Source organism: Piliocolobus tephrosceles, chromosome 4, assembly GCF_002776525.5.
Source record: "Piliocolobus tephrosceles isolate RC106 chromosome 4, ASM277652v3, whole genome shotgun sequence".
NCBI classification, from domain to species: domain Eukaryota; kingdom Metazoa; phylum Chordata; class Mammalia; order Primates; family Cercopithecidae; genus Piliocolobus; species Piliocolobus tephrosceles.
The window spans coordinates 121,745,174-121,759,929 of NC_045437.1; the positions used below are offsets into that span (position 1 = coordinate 121,745,174).

General features: G+C 42.3%; 1 protein-coding gene across 5 annotated transcripts in view; it reads left to right on the forward strand.

Moving 5' to 3' along the window:
- Positions 1-14,756, forward strand: part of SLIT3 (slit guidance ligand 3) — a 630,484-nt gene that overhangs the window by 554,677 nt on the left and 61,051 nt on the right. The gene's annotated exons all lie outside the window — the stretch shown is intronic.

Consider the following 14,756-nt stretch of genomic DNA (forward strand, 5'->3'; position numbering starts at 1 on the left):
ATTCTGTTTTCTTTCCCCCTTCAGAGTTAAGCACAGCAACTAACCCATAGCTGGTATCCAGGAAAGGATCAATAAGAAAATGATCTTGAACAATAAACGTCTCTGAATCTGTCTTTTCTTCTTCTTTTTTTTTTTTTTTTTTTTTTTCTGAGGCTGAGTCTCACTCTGTGGCCCAGGCTGGTGCGCAGTGGCGCTATCTCGGCTCACTGCAAGTTCCGCCTCCCGGGTTCACACCATTCTCCTGCCTCAGCCTCCCGAGTAGCTGGGACTATAGGCGCCCGCCACCTCGCCCGGCTAATTGTTTGTATTTTTTTAGTAGAGACGGAGTTTCACTGTGTTAACCAGGATGGTCTCCTCCCAGGTTCACACCATTCTCCTGCCTCAGCCTCACATGTAGCTGGGACTATAGGTGCCCGCCACCATGCCCAGGTAATTTTTTGTATTTTTTAGTAGAGATGGGGTTTCACCATGTTAACCAGGATGATCTCGATCTCCTGACCTCGTGATCTGCCTGCCTCGGCCTCCCAGAGTGCTGGGATTACAGGCGTGAGCCACCGTGCCGGCCACACATGGATTCCTAAGTGTGTGTTTCCCAACGCTCCAGAGAAATGGGACCTCACTTTCAGGTCCAGGCATTTCCCAATGCTCAGAGAAACTGAAACTAGGACTGCCAGCCCAAGGGAAGGAAGGGAGGTCTTGAAAGTTACTAAAAAGTTCATATCCAATGTGGGTTTGCGCTGGGATCATGCCCTTGAAGTTCTGTGAACACAAATGCCCCCGCATGCAGTGAGCTTCCTGCCTTTCCCTGGACTGGGCTGTGCCATGGGATGGGGCTGCAGGAATGACCCAGTTATACTCTCCTTCCTGGGCCAATTGAGTGCCAAGTGACACATGTCAAAGGACAGAAATGCCATGACAATAGCCCGTGAATGCTTTTTCCCAAAGCTCGTGGAACGGAAACTGAAATAACAATGATAATTGGATGCAATTATAAAGTAAACTTCAGCACTTTGGGAGGAGACCTGATTTTCTGCTTTGGAAATGGCATCACTTCCCCTTGGCCAGGCGTGGCTTCCAAAGTGCACCGAGGAAGGCAGCCCTCACTTCTGTCCCCAAACCGTCTTCCTGGGGTGGAGGGTGGGGGGTAAGCAGGAGAATGAGTGTCAAAGAAAGTGAAAGCTGGCAGTCCCGGAGAATTATGGCTGGGAGCCTGTGGTTCAGGGACATTGGCTGAGTCCAGATCCAGGGTTTCCAATGCAAGCTTTCCAGCTCCCTCAGGCATCGTTAGTTATCTCAGGCAGAGCTGCCAGCTTACAAAACAAAATTAAGTTTAATTCACTGAGAAGAAGCAAAAACAAAGTTGCCCAGCATTTCTCTAAAGGGCAGGGTGTGAGAGTCTGTTGAAAGCATGCAAGACCCCAGCAATGCCATCCAAGCAGGAGGTGATTTTTTTCTCCAGTCAGCCCTCTGCAAACCCTCACTGGCCCTTCTCTCACAGTCTCCTCTCAATTCTACCCTGGGTGAGTCAAGCCAAACGGAGCCTCATTCCCACATTCAGTCTTGCAAGTGCTCTTTGAAGCAGGGCTACAGTACCACTTGCCCTCTTTGACCCCAAATCCTGTGCTCATGCCCATTCCAACAAAGGTTCTTAAATGTTTAGGTCTCAGGACTCCTCTTTGCTTTTCAAAAGCATCCAGGACTCCAAGAACCTGTGTTTATGTGGGTTATAGTTTTGATACTGATCATATTAGAAACACTGAGAAAATGTTAAAACATGCATTAATTCCATTTCAAAGTAGCTATTATATACCCATGACATGTTTATGTAAAAAGCACATTTTTAAGACAAACCAAAAGAAATGCAAGTGAGAGGAGTTTCATTGTTTTATATTTTTGCAAATCTCTTTGATACCTAGCTTCCTAGAAGACAGCTAGATTTTCATATCTGCTTCACCATTCACTTTGTTGTGGTATGTTTTTTGGGCGAAGTATAAGAAATCTGGCTTCACACAGAAATGTATTTGAAAAAGGGAGGAGCCAGGCGCAGTGGCTCACGCCTGTAATCCCAGCACTTTGGGAGGCCAAGGTGGGTGGATCAGCTGAGGTTGGGAGTTTGAGACCAGCCTGACCAAAATGGAGAAACCTTGTCTCTACTAAAAATACAAAATTAGCCAGACATGGTGTTGGGTGCCTGTAATCCCAGCTACTTGGGAGGCTGAGGCAGGAGAATCACTTGAAGCCGGGAGGCGGAGGTTATGGTGACCTGAGATCGTGCCAATTGCACTCCAACCTGTGTAACAGAGTGAAACTCTGTCTCAAAAAAAAAAGAAAAGAAAAGAAAAAAGAAAGAAAGAAAGAAAAAGGGAGGAATACTTTAATAGCCTTTTCAGATAATTATGGGTGTTCTTTGATAAAGACCAAAGCTCAACAAGTGGCATTTTCTTAAAGGCTAGCTGTAATGTGGAACCTGCCGCCGTACCAGTGAACCTTTGGTCCTCTGTTACATTAACTCTACCAATCTATCTTACACTTTGATTGGAACTTTCCCTGTGCACAGTCTTGTAACATCATGTGTTGGTCAATGGGAAAATGTCGGTTCACTGAGTTATGCAGATCTTCCAAATGCTAACACATTTCATTATACAATATATTTTTTAAATAATGTCCTTTGATATCACCACTGATCTCATCAGAAAAGTCTTTAAGTGAGGAAAGGTTGTTAAGCTCAATGTGGCAGTGAAAAGTTTTCCAAAATTTTAATTTTTACTTGGAAGCACGAATTTATCATTGGTGACAAATACTGTGAGTTGCTTTTTTTTTAAGTGATGGGCTTACTTTGTTCATTTTCAAGAAATTATCTACTAAATAGCCATGTCTGAGCAATGAGTTTGCCAGTCTTTCTTTTAGGTAAAAAACAGTGTTCCATGAAAAAATGTAAAAACCAGCTAGTTCAGCTTGCAACTCAATTACACAGGTACTTTTTTCTAGACAACCAACGTGCTGCGTGTACACATCTTCCATTTTATCCTATGGAACATTAAAGGAAGGTGTGCTCAAGAGTTGAATGTTAATACAAATAATAATTCTTGATACTTCATCAAGGGCATTCCTGGTTTTTGTAAAACCTGCAAGCGCACAGAGGTGAAGAATACAGTGACCGCGGGTTTCGTTTGGTAGCGATGACCTGATTCATGCTGAGGTGCCAGCAGTTTTCCCCTCCACTAATTTTGTACCATCCGTGCAAATGTCAACACAGGGCAAAAGGAAAATAACATTCTAACCTTATGTAAATATAGTTTTGGCCTCATAGACCCCCGAAAAAGCCTCAGGGACCCCCAGGGGTCTATGGATGACCCTTTGACAACCACTCTGGTCATTACACATTGGCGGGCAACAGATAGAGAGAGAGAACTGCTCTAAGTCAGCACGAAGTTCCCAATTTAAAAGGCAAGCTTACAGAATCTTATGGAAAGCAGGACAGAAGCAAGTACAGGACATCTCAGCCCTCAAAGTCACTGGAATACTGTCTGCAAAGGCAGGGCCTCACTGCCTTCAGAAAGTACAATGATTGCTGTGCAGCTGTCCTTTTAAATTCAAACTTACCTCACTATTTTAGAACTGAAACCTAAAAATCTGCTTGCTTCCATTTATGGAAATGTTTACAAACATCAGGTTTCCTGGTTCTGGAAACAAACTCTGCAAAACCTACATCTTCATAAGGGCTAGAGAAGAAATTCAGAATCCGGTGCTGGTGAACAGCATTCCCCCATATCCACCCCTGGTTAGTATCCACGATGTTTAGACACATTTTTGGTCTAAGGACCATGAACATGGATTTGTTGTCCTATAACTTGATAACCCAAGGAGAGGAGGGGGCAAGGATGACATAGCTCCCCCCAGGCACAACTATTGGAAGAAGGGATTTGTATTTGGATGTAAGGTCTGAGAACATTGTGGGAAGCAGTCTGGCAGTGTACATATGCATGTGTGTGTGTGTGTGTGCGCGCGTGCACACATAGCACTGACAGGAGACAGGAAAGGGATGGGGCTCAACCAGGAGGTAGGAGGGCACAGGGCTGTGATGCAACTCTCTGAGACTGAGTGTGGCAAGAGGTGATGGCAAGAATGCACTGGATGAAGAAGCAAGAAGGACCTGACCTGGCACTGTGTGGGTTCCAATGAGTTAGGGGATGGAGGTCTGGGGTCCAGAAAGCTCAGTGGTGCTTGGTCCTCATCCATAGTTTTATTGGGGGAGACATGCAGGCAGGAGAAGGGGGAGTGCGACGCAGCAGGTTACAAGCACAAGGGAGTGGCTCAGGCAGTATGTGCTCTGGAAAGGGGGGAATCCAGGAAATTCTGCCCACTTGGCCTTTAAGAAAGCAAGCAAGAATGTCCTGTCTATGCTGCAAACCACCGCAGCCACCATTTCTAGAGCATTTACTGTGTACCAGGTGCTGTGCTGGGTTTTCTTAATAGGTAATCTCATTTCAGCCTGCTAACAACTCTTCAAGGCAAGTGTCATTATTCCCATTTTGCAGATGAGCTAACCAGAGCTACTGAAGGTTGAATAATTTTTGAAGATCACACTGCCAATAAGCAGCAGAGTATAGACTCAAGCCCAGCTCCATCTGACCCCAAGTTCTCCCTGTGCAGAAACCCAAGTCCCTATGTGTTCTGCCCAGTGGCCTGGCTTGCTGGGGACTTACATGGGTCCTCTTGAAAATTGACATCTGCATTGCAGCAGGGAGAAGGCAAGCCCAGGCCCCCTGCCATGAGTCTATAGGTACCTGTCAGTGGTTCTGGCCGTGTCCATCCTGACAGCTGGGCCTTCTCTAGCAAGGCCAGCTGCTGCCCAAGAAGAGCCTGCTGCCTTCTATATCCCCCCCCTCTCCCCAGAGCACTTAATAGAACAACTGCCCAGCGCTGACTACATCCTTGACATTCCCTGGCCCAGGGAGAGAAACTGAAATGTGCCTCCAGCTAGCTGGAGGGGTTGATCACATCTTTGGAGGCTGGGCCAGCTCTGGGCACAGCAGCACTTACGTGTCCTGGCACAGGCCCTGGCCCAGAGAAGACCTCAGCAGATGGCAGCAGTAGAGGACACTTCATACTATTGGAGAGTCACAGCCATCTGTGGGAGGGGCCGTGGGCGGCCTGAGCACAGGCCAAGAGCCGAGAAGGCTCCCTTCACTCATCCGTTCATTGAGTTCATTGTGCCAGACACAGTGGTAGCAGCTGAAGATACAGTGGCTACCATAACAGATAAGATCCCCTTTCTCGGAAACTTAGAGTAGGGGAGAAAGGCAGTAAGAAAGCTGACCGGAATATCGGGCATTTTACACACGGAGTAGAGGGGGATTTCCCAGGAAAGTAAAGGAGGGAAACAGAGTAGAAAGAACATGTTTTATGAAGACCTCAAGGGGGAAAGATCTTAAATTCGAGAAACCACGAAGGCTGTGAGATGGAGCAAATAGGATGACAAAGACGGTGATGTGTGCTGAAAGCTTGGGGAGGGGTATGTAAGTTCTTATAGGTATAGGGAGAGCTGCCTCCAAGAGAAATGCAGGAATCCAGGAAGAATTTTAAGTGGCATGATCCAATTCTCATTTTAGAAAGACTACCCTGGAAGAAGAAGAGAATGAACAGCAAGAGGAACGTTATCTTTCAATAAGCTACATGTATTATTGGATGGAGATGTGTGTGTGTGTGTGCACGTGCATGTGTGTGTGTGCGTGCATGCATGCATATGTGTATCCATCTGTCTATATGTATGTGTGTGTGTATGTATATTTAAAATGTGTTGGCCACCAGTGTGCCAGGTACTGCTCTGAGAACTGTTCACAGAGACTCTCATTTAATCCTCAGAATTACATCAAGGTGGTGATTATTATAAGGTTCATTTTACAGGTGACTAAATGTAAGCTCAAAGAGGTTAAGTACCTTGCCCAAGGTCACACAGCTGTTAGATAGTAGAGTCAGGATGTGAGCCTCAGCTGCCTGCCCCCTGAGCTGCCCCCACATCACTCCAGCACTCCAGTGGAAACTCTGGCCTGGAGTGGAGTCTCTGGGCAGGTGGCTTCCCTCCTTCTCCATGGACATTCAGCTGGTCTGAGTTCTTTGTGGGGCATCAGTCAGCACCACAAAGCTCCAAACAGGAATGGGGAACACCCATTCACAGAGATCTGTGTGGAGTTTCATGCAAGGCAGATGTGTCCTTGTGTGTTTGCACTGGGGCTGAAACAGAGCATTTAAATGCAGGTCAAATGCAAAGGTTGACCTGCCAGAAACACTCCGGCAGTTCTAAGGCTGGTGGGGCAAGAAGGCAGTCTCCTGAAAGGGTCCCTCTGGGAGCCTGGGCTGTAGGCTACAGACACCTTTGGAGTTCAGAGTTTTCATGAAGGGCTTGCTACAAAGAGAGCTCTCCCCACCACTGCATCTGCATTTCTGATGTGAGAGCTTTGATTCTGAGTCTTCTGAGCTGTGCTGCCAGGTCGCTGGGGACATTCTGCACTGAAAGCAACTTCTGCTTGGCTCCATCGTGCCAAACACAGCTCTCCCTGAGGAGTTTAGGGGTTTTCATCACACAGATGACGTTTCCTGAGCATCTACTGTTGCCAGGCAGAGTGCGAGAATGCTGTGGTGAGCCAAGCAGATATGGTTCTGCTGACATTAATCACAGAATTACACGGAAGATGTCACCATGGGGGTCAAATGCTGTGATGAAAAGACAGCCAATGCTTTGGGAATCTGTAATATCACTGATAGGTGTGGAAGCTGATATTGGAGAAGTAATGCTGGAGCTGAGATCCATGCATCTGTAGGAGTTAACCCAGCAAGGAGGGAGAAGAGAAACTAACGCGTACAAAGACCTGCCCCCCACCAGAAGGGATGGGGCATTTTAGGAAGGTTAAGGCCAGTGGAGTTGGAACCAGAGGTCAAGGGAAAGTCTGATAAAAGATGAACTGAAGACAGGAGGCAGGGCTCTAACAGTTAATTTCCTGTCTCATCTGGGTAGGCTGTGGTGCCCGGTTGTTTGATCACACACTTGGTCTAGATGTCGCCGTGAAGGTATTTTGTAAATGCAATTAATATCTACAGTCAGTTGACTTTTTAAACAATATACTTAGGAGGTACGAGTACAGGTTTCTTATATGCATGTATTGTGTTGTGGTAAAGTCTGGGCTTTTAGTGTACCCATTACCCAAATACTGAACATTGTGCCTGACAGGTAGTTTTTCAGCCCTCACCACCCTCCCACCTTTTGTAGTCTCCAGTGTCCATTATTCTACTTGGTATGTCCATGTGTACCCATTGTCAAGCCCCCACTCATAAGCGAGAACATGTAGTATTTAACTTTCTGTTTCTGAGTCATTTCACTGAGGATAATGGCCTCCAGTTCCATACACATTGCTGCAAAAGACAGGATTTCATTCTTTTTAATGGCTGAGTAGTATTCCATGTATATAGATATTCCACGTCTTTTTTTTTAATTTTTTTTAAGTTCCAAGATACATGTGCAGAATGTGCAGGTTTGTTATGCAGGTTTACATGTGCCATGGTGGTTTGCTGCACCTATCAACCCATCATCTAGGTTTTAAGCCCTGCATACATTAGGTATTTGTCCTAATGCTCTCCCTTCCCTTGCCCCCCACCAACCCTCAACAGGCCACGGTGTGTGTTGTTCCCCTCCCTGTGTCCATGAGTATACACTACATTTTCTTTATCCAATCCTCTGTTGATGGACGTTGAGGTTGATTCCATATCTTCACTATTGTGAATAGTGCTGTGATAGACATACAAGTGCAGGTGTCTTTTGGATGTAATGTTTATTTCTCTTTGGGTGTTTACCCAGTAGTGGCATTGCTGGATCAAATGGTAGTTCCATTTTTAGTTCTTTGAGAAATCACCATACTGTTTTCCATAAAGGTTGTGCCAGTTTACATTCCTACCAACAGCATATGGGCATTCCTTTTTCTCCACATTCTCACCAAAAATCTGTGGTTTTTAGACTTTTTAATAATGGTCATTCTGCTGGTGTGAGATGGTATCTCATTGTGGTTCTGATTTGCATTTTTCTGATGATTGGTGATGGTGAGCATTTTTCATATGTTGGACTAACTGTATGTGTGTTTTTGAGAAATGTTTCTTCATGTCCTTTGCCCACTTTTTAATGTTTTTTTTTTTTTTTTTTTTTGTCAAGTTCCTTTTAGATTCTGGACATTAGACCTTTGTTTAGACATACTTTAAAAATATTTTTCGCATCCTGCGGATTGTCTGTTTACTGTTGTTTCTTTTGCTGTGCAGAAGCTTTTTAGTTTAAGTCCCGTTTTTATATTTTTGTTTTTACTGCATTTGCTTTTGAGGACTTAGTCATAAATCCTTTGCCTAGGCCAGTGGCCAAAAGAGTTTTTCCTAGGTTTTCTTCTAGGATTTTTATATTTGCATGTTTTACATTTGGGCCTTGAATTCATTGTGAGTTAATTTTTTTTTTTATATATGGTGAAAAGTATGGGTCTAGTTTCATTCTTCAGCATATGGCTATCCAATTTTCCCAGCACCACTTATTGAATAGGGTGTCATTTCCCCAGTGTATATTTTTGACTTTGTTGAAGATCAGTTAGTTGTAGGAATGTGACTTTATTTCTGGGTTCTCTGTTCTGTACCATTGATTTATGTGTCCATTTTTATACCAGTACTGTGCTGTTTTGGTTACTATGGCCTTGTAATATAATTTGAAGTCAGGTAATAATGATGCCTCCAGCTTTGTTCTTTTTGCTCAGGATTGCTTTGGGCTATTTGGGCTCTTTTTTGGTTCCATATGAATTTGAGGATTTTTTTTCTAATTCTGTGAAAAATGACATTGGTCATTTGGTAGGGATTGCAATGAATCTGTAGATTGCTTTGGGCAGTATGGTCATTTTAACGTTAGTTCTTCAAATCCATGAGCATGGGATGTTTTTCCATTTGTTTGTGTTGTCTACAATTTCTTTCATCAGTGTTTTGTAGTTCTCCTGATAGACATCTTTCACCTCCTTGGTGAAATATATTCCTAGGGTTTTGTTTTTGTTTTTGTTTTTGTCCTTGTCTTAGCTATTTTAAGTGGGATTGCCTTCTTGATTTGGTCCTTGACTAGATAGTTATTGGTGTTTAGGAATGCTACTGATTTCTAAACATTCATTTTGTAGCCTGAAACTTTACTGAATTCATTTATTAAGTCTAAGAGATTTTGGCCAAATATGTAGTGTCTATTTTCTAGATATAAGATTATATCATCAGCAGAAATATTTGACTTCCTCTTTTCCAATCTGGATGCCTTGTTTTCTCTTCGCTGGTTGCACTGGTGAGGACTTCCAATACTACGTTGAGTAAGAGTGGTAAAAGTGGGTATTCTTGTCTTGTTCCAATTGTTAGAGGGAATTCTTTCAACTTTTTTCAAGGATGATGTTGGCTGTGAGTTAGTTGTATATAGCCTTTATTATTTGAGGTATGTTCCTTGTATGCATAGTTTGCTAAATTATATCATGAAGGGATGCTGAATTTTATTAAATGATTATTCTGCATCTATTAAGATGATCATATGGTTTTTGTCCTTATTTCTGTTTACGTGATGCATCACATTTATTGATTTGTGTATATTGAAGCATCCTTTCATTCCTGGAATAAATCTCACCTGCTCATGGTCTATTATCTCTTGGATGTGCTGTTGAATTCAATTTGCTAGTATTTTTTTTGAGAATTTTTATGCCTATGTCCATCCAGGATATTAGCCTGTAGTTTTCTTTCTTCATTGTGTCCTTGTCTGGTTTTGGTATTAGGGTGATACTGACCTCATAGAATGAGTAAGGGAGAATTACCTCCTCCTCAATTTTTGAAATAGTTTCAGGAGGATTAATATTGGTTTTTTGTGTGCTTGTTAGAATTCAGCTATGAATCTATCTTTGGATTTATAGTCCTGGGTTTTTTGGTGGCAGTTTGGGGGGCATATTTTGTATTACTGATTCAATCTCTCTACTTATTAGGGGTCTACTGTTCAAAAGTTCTACCATTCCTGTTTCAATTTCAGGAGGTTGCATGCTTCCAGGAATTTATCCATTGGTTCTAGATTTTCTAGTTTGTGATTGTATAGTTGTTCATAATAATCTGATGATCTTTTGAATTTCTGAAATATCATTTGTAATGTCTCCTTTTTCAGTTCTGATTGTATTTATTTGGATCTTCCCTCTTCTTGGTTAGTTTAGCTAGTGATTTATCAATTTTGTTTATCTTTTTGAAGAACCAACTTTTTCTTTTGTTAATCTTTTGTATTGTTCTTTTGGCCCCCATTTCATTTAGTTCTGCTCTGATTTTTGTTATTTCTTTTCTGTTTCGTTGTTCATACTAGAATCCTTAGTCTCACCATGATCTTTGTTATTTCTCTTCTTCTGTTAACTTTGGGTTTTTTTGTTCTTCTTTTTCTAGTTTCTTGGGGTGTGATGTTAGGTTGTTAATTTGTGATCTTTCTACCTTTGTGATGTAGACATTCAATGCTATTAATTTCCCTCTTAGCACTGCTTTTGCTGTATCCCATAGGTTCGGGTATGTTGTTTTTTCATTTTCATTCATTTGGATTTTTTAAAATTTTCGTTTTAATTTCTTTGTTGAGCCAGTGGTTGCTCAAGAGCATGCCATTTAATTTCCATGTATTTGGATAGTTTCAAAAGTTTGTCTTGGGATTGATTTCTAGCCTTACTCTTCTGTGATCTGAGAAAATACTTGATGTAATTTTCAGGTATTTTAATGTGTTAAGACTTGTTTTGTGGGCTAGCTTGTGGTCTGTCTTGGAGAATGTTCCATGTGCTGGTGAAAGGAATGTATATTCTGTAATCGTTGGGTAGAATTTCTGTAAATGTCTATTAAGTACATTTGGCCTAAAGTCCAGTTTAAGTCCAGTGTTTCTTTGTTAATTTTCTGTCTCAGTGATCTGTCTAGTACTGTCGGTAGGGTGTTACCAAGACCCCACTATTATTGTATTGTTGTCTGTTTCTTTCATTAGGTCCAGTATTACTTGTTTTGTATATTTGAATTCTCCAATATCAGTTGTGTATATATTTAGGATTATTACATCTTCTTGCTGAATTGTTCCCTTTGTCATTACGTAATGACCTTTTTTGTCTTTTTTTTTACTGTTTTATGTGATATGTCTTTTTTATCTGATATAAGTATAGCTATTCCTGCTCACTTTTGGTTTCTGTTTGTATGGAATATCTTTTTCCACCCCTTTACTTTCAGTCTATTTGTGTCTTTATGGGTAGGATAAGTTTTTGTAGGCAACATATAGTTGGATCATGTTTCTTTACCCATTCTGACAATCTGTATCTTTTAGGTGGAGCATTTAATCCATTTATATTCAGGGTTAGTATTGATATGTGAGGCTTTGTTCCTGTCACATTGTTGATTGTTTTCAAGTTGTTTTATAAATTCTTTGTTTCTTTCTTTTTCTGTCTTTGTGGTTTGGTGAAATTCTGTGGTGTTGCCATTTGATTCCTTTCTCTTCCTCCTTTGTATAATTGTTTTATATGAACTGTGAGTTTTCTACTTTCATGATTTTTTGTGACAGTGAATATTGACCTTTAATTTTCACATTTAAGACCTCATTGAACATTTCCTATAAGATTGCTCTAGTGGTGGCAAATCCCTTAGTGTTTGCTTGTCAGGGAAGGACTTTATCCTTAATTTATAAAGCTTACTTTGGCAGAATACAAAATTCTTGGCTGACAGTTGTTTTTTTTTTTTTCTTTCAGCACTTTGAAAATGCCATCACATTCTCTTCTAACCTGTAAGGTTTCTGTGAAAAGTCTTCTGTTAGTCTGAGGGGTTTCCTTTGTATATGACTCCATGCTTTTCTCTTGCTAATTTTAAAATCCTTTATTTCACTTTTATATTAAACATTCTTAATATAATATGCTATAATGATATTCTTTTTGCAGTGTATTTGCCTGAAGATTTCTGGGCCTCCTATAAATGGATGTCTAACTCTCTTGATAGACTTTGGAAATTTTCATCAATTACTTTCTCACATATGTTTTCTAAACTTTTTTATCTCTTTTCCCCCTTGGTAATATCAGCAATTCATAAGTTTAACTTTTTTTCTCTCTTTTTCCCCTTAGTAATATCAACAATACATAAGTTTGGTCACTTTATATACTCCCACACATCTCAAAGTCTTTGTTCATTCTTTTTATTCTTTTTTCCTTATTTTTGGCTGACTGGATTATTTCAAAAGACCTGTCTTCAAGTTCTGAGATTCTTTCTTCTGCTTGTTGTAGTCTATTATTGAAATTTTCTAATGTATTTTGTATTTCCTTCAATTAATTTTTTAGTTTCAGAATTCTGCTTGGCTTTTTTGTTTTTGTTTTTGTTTTTGAGACAGGATCTAACTCTGTCACTCAAGCTGAAGTGCAGTGGTGTGATCACAGCTCACTGCAGCCTTGACCTTCCAGGCTCAAGCAAGCCTCCCACCTCAGCCTCCCTAGTAGCTGGGACCACAGGCACATGCTACCTTGCCCAACTAACTTTTTATTTTTTGTAAGGACAGGGTCACACTATGTTGTGCAGGCTGGTCTCAAATTCCTGGGCTCAAGCAATCCTCCTGCTGGCCTCCCAAAGTGCTAGAATTAAAGGCATGAACCACTGTACCTGGGCTTTGGCTTTTTTTTTTTTTTTTTAAGGTGCCTGTCTCCTTGGAAATTTCTTATTTATATCCTAGATTGATTTTTAAATTTCTTTGTGTTGGTTTTCAGATTTCTCTTACATCTCATTGAGCTTCTTTAAGAATAACATTTTGAATTCTTTACCTGGCATTTCAAGGAATTCTTTTTGATTGGGATCTGTTGCCAGACAATTGTGGTCCTTTGGTAGCATCATATTTCTCTGCTTTTTCATATTTCCTGCATCCTTCCTTGGATTTCTGCACAAATGGTGTCACAGTCACTTGTTCTAATTGTTTGAAATTGGTTTTGTAGGGGAGAATGTTCTCTGAGGATGTATATATGTTGTTGATTAAGATACTTTGGCTTTGATTTTGAGTCCCTGTGGTAGTGTGATCTTTGTATGAATTTGTCAGCAGGGCATAGGATCAGTGGTCTCTATAATCACATCCTCAGTGATTTATGGTACTATTATTAGTTGAAGTGGTGGTAAAGTTTAGTTGGAGATTTGCATGCAAACTACAGTCTTTGGGCCCCAGTAGTGGCAGCATAGAATGAGCAGCATAGAAGGTGGGAAGCCGCTGTCAACCTCAGTTCAACCCCCTTCCCAGCAACTCCCTCAGATCTCCCTGGAGAGGAGATGCTCCCTGGACCAGCGCCTCTCTGCCTATCCTGCTCATTCCTCCAGCTTCTGCCTCCAAGCTCCCCATAGCCACATTGTCCACAGAACACTTCCTGCAGCTGTGTGAATGATGGCCCAACAGTTTATCCTCCCCTCCTTCAGCCTGCACAGAGCGGAGTCTCCCTGGCCAAAGGAATAAGCTAGACAAGAACCCCATCCCGGTGTCTGCTCCTTCCCACCACCAGCTGAGCCTCTGCCCCTGTTGGGGAATAGGGCAAGCATCCACTCAGAATGCAAATGTCCCACAGCCTTTCATGCGGGGAGGGCAGAGGGTGAGTACAGATGAGAGGCCCGAGGAAGCTCTGCAACACCAGCCCCTGCCCTTGTCTGCAGTCATGGCCTCTCATTGTGCTTTGAATAAAATAACCTCCAAGGCCTCAGCGTGATCTGCCCTGTCTCCCACTGTCCTCTCCTGGCCCACGAGACTTCAGCCCCTCAACCTGCCTTCTCTGCCTCGGAACTCAAGCTCTGGACTGTCCACAGGCTGCATTCTTGCCAGACTTCCACCTCCCCTGCTCTTTCCAAGTCTTCACCCTTTTCACCTATCATCAATCCTCATCTTAAAATATGTCCTCCTCAGCTGTGCATCTTCCTTTTTTTTTTTTTTTTTTCTTGAGCCTGGGCCAGGGTCTTTCTCTTTTGCCCAGGCTAGAGTGCAGTTGCACCATCTTGGCTCACTGCAACCTTGACCTTCTGGATTCAAACGATTCTCCTGCCTCAGCCTCCCTAGTAGCTGTGACTACAGGCACGCGCCACCACACCTAGCTAATTTTTGTATTTTTAGTAGAGACGGGGATTTGCCATGTTGGCCAGGCTGCTCTCGAACTCCTGGCCTCAAGTGATACACTTGCCTCAGCCTCCCAAAGTGCTGGGATTACAAGAGTGAGCCACCGTGCCTGGCCAGCATATTTCTTTTCTTTTTTTTTCTTTTTTTTTTTTTTTTTGAGACACAGTCTTGCTTTGTCGCCCAGGCTGGAGTGTAGTAGCGCAATCTTGGCTCACTGCAACCTCTGCCTCCTGGGTTTAAGCGATTCTCCTGCCTCAGCCTCGTGAGTAGCTGGGATTACAGATTACAGGCATGTGCCTCCACATCCAGCTGTATTTATTTGTATTTTTGTTGTTGTTGTTTTTTTTTTTTTTTTTTTTAGGAGGGGGGTTTCACCATGTTGGCCAGGCTGTTCTCAAACTCCTGACCTTAAGTGATCCACACGCCTCAGCTTCCCAAAGTATTGGGATTACAGGCATGAGCCACCACACCTGGCCCCTCGGCTGCATCTTTCTGCAGTAAGCCCTTTGGTGTTTCCTTGTTCCTTCCCCAGAAAGCACAGATTGCAATTCATAATTTATACTTCTTTATACATCTGTCTGCTTGCTCTCCTGCATGCACT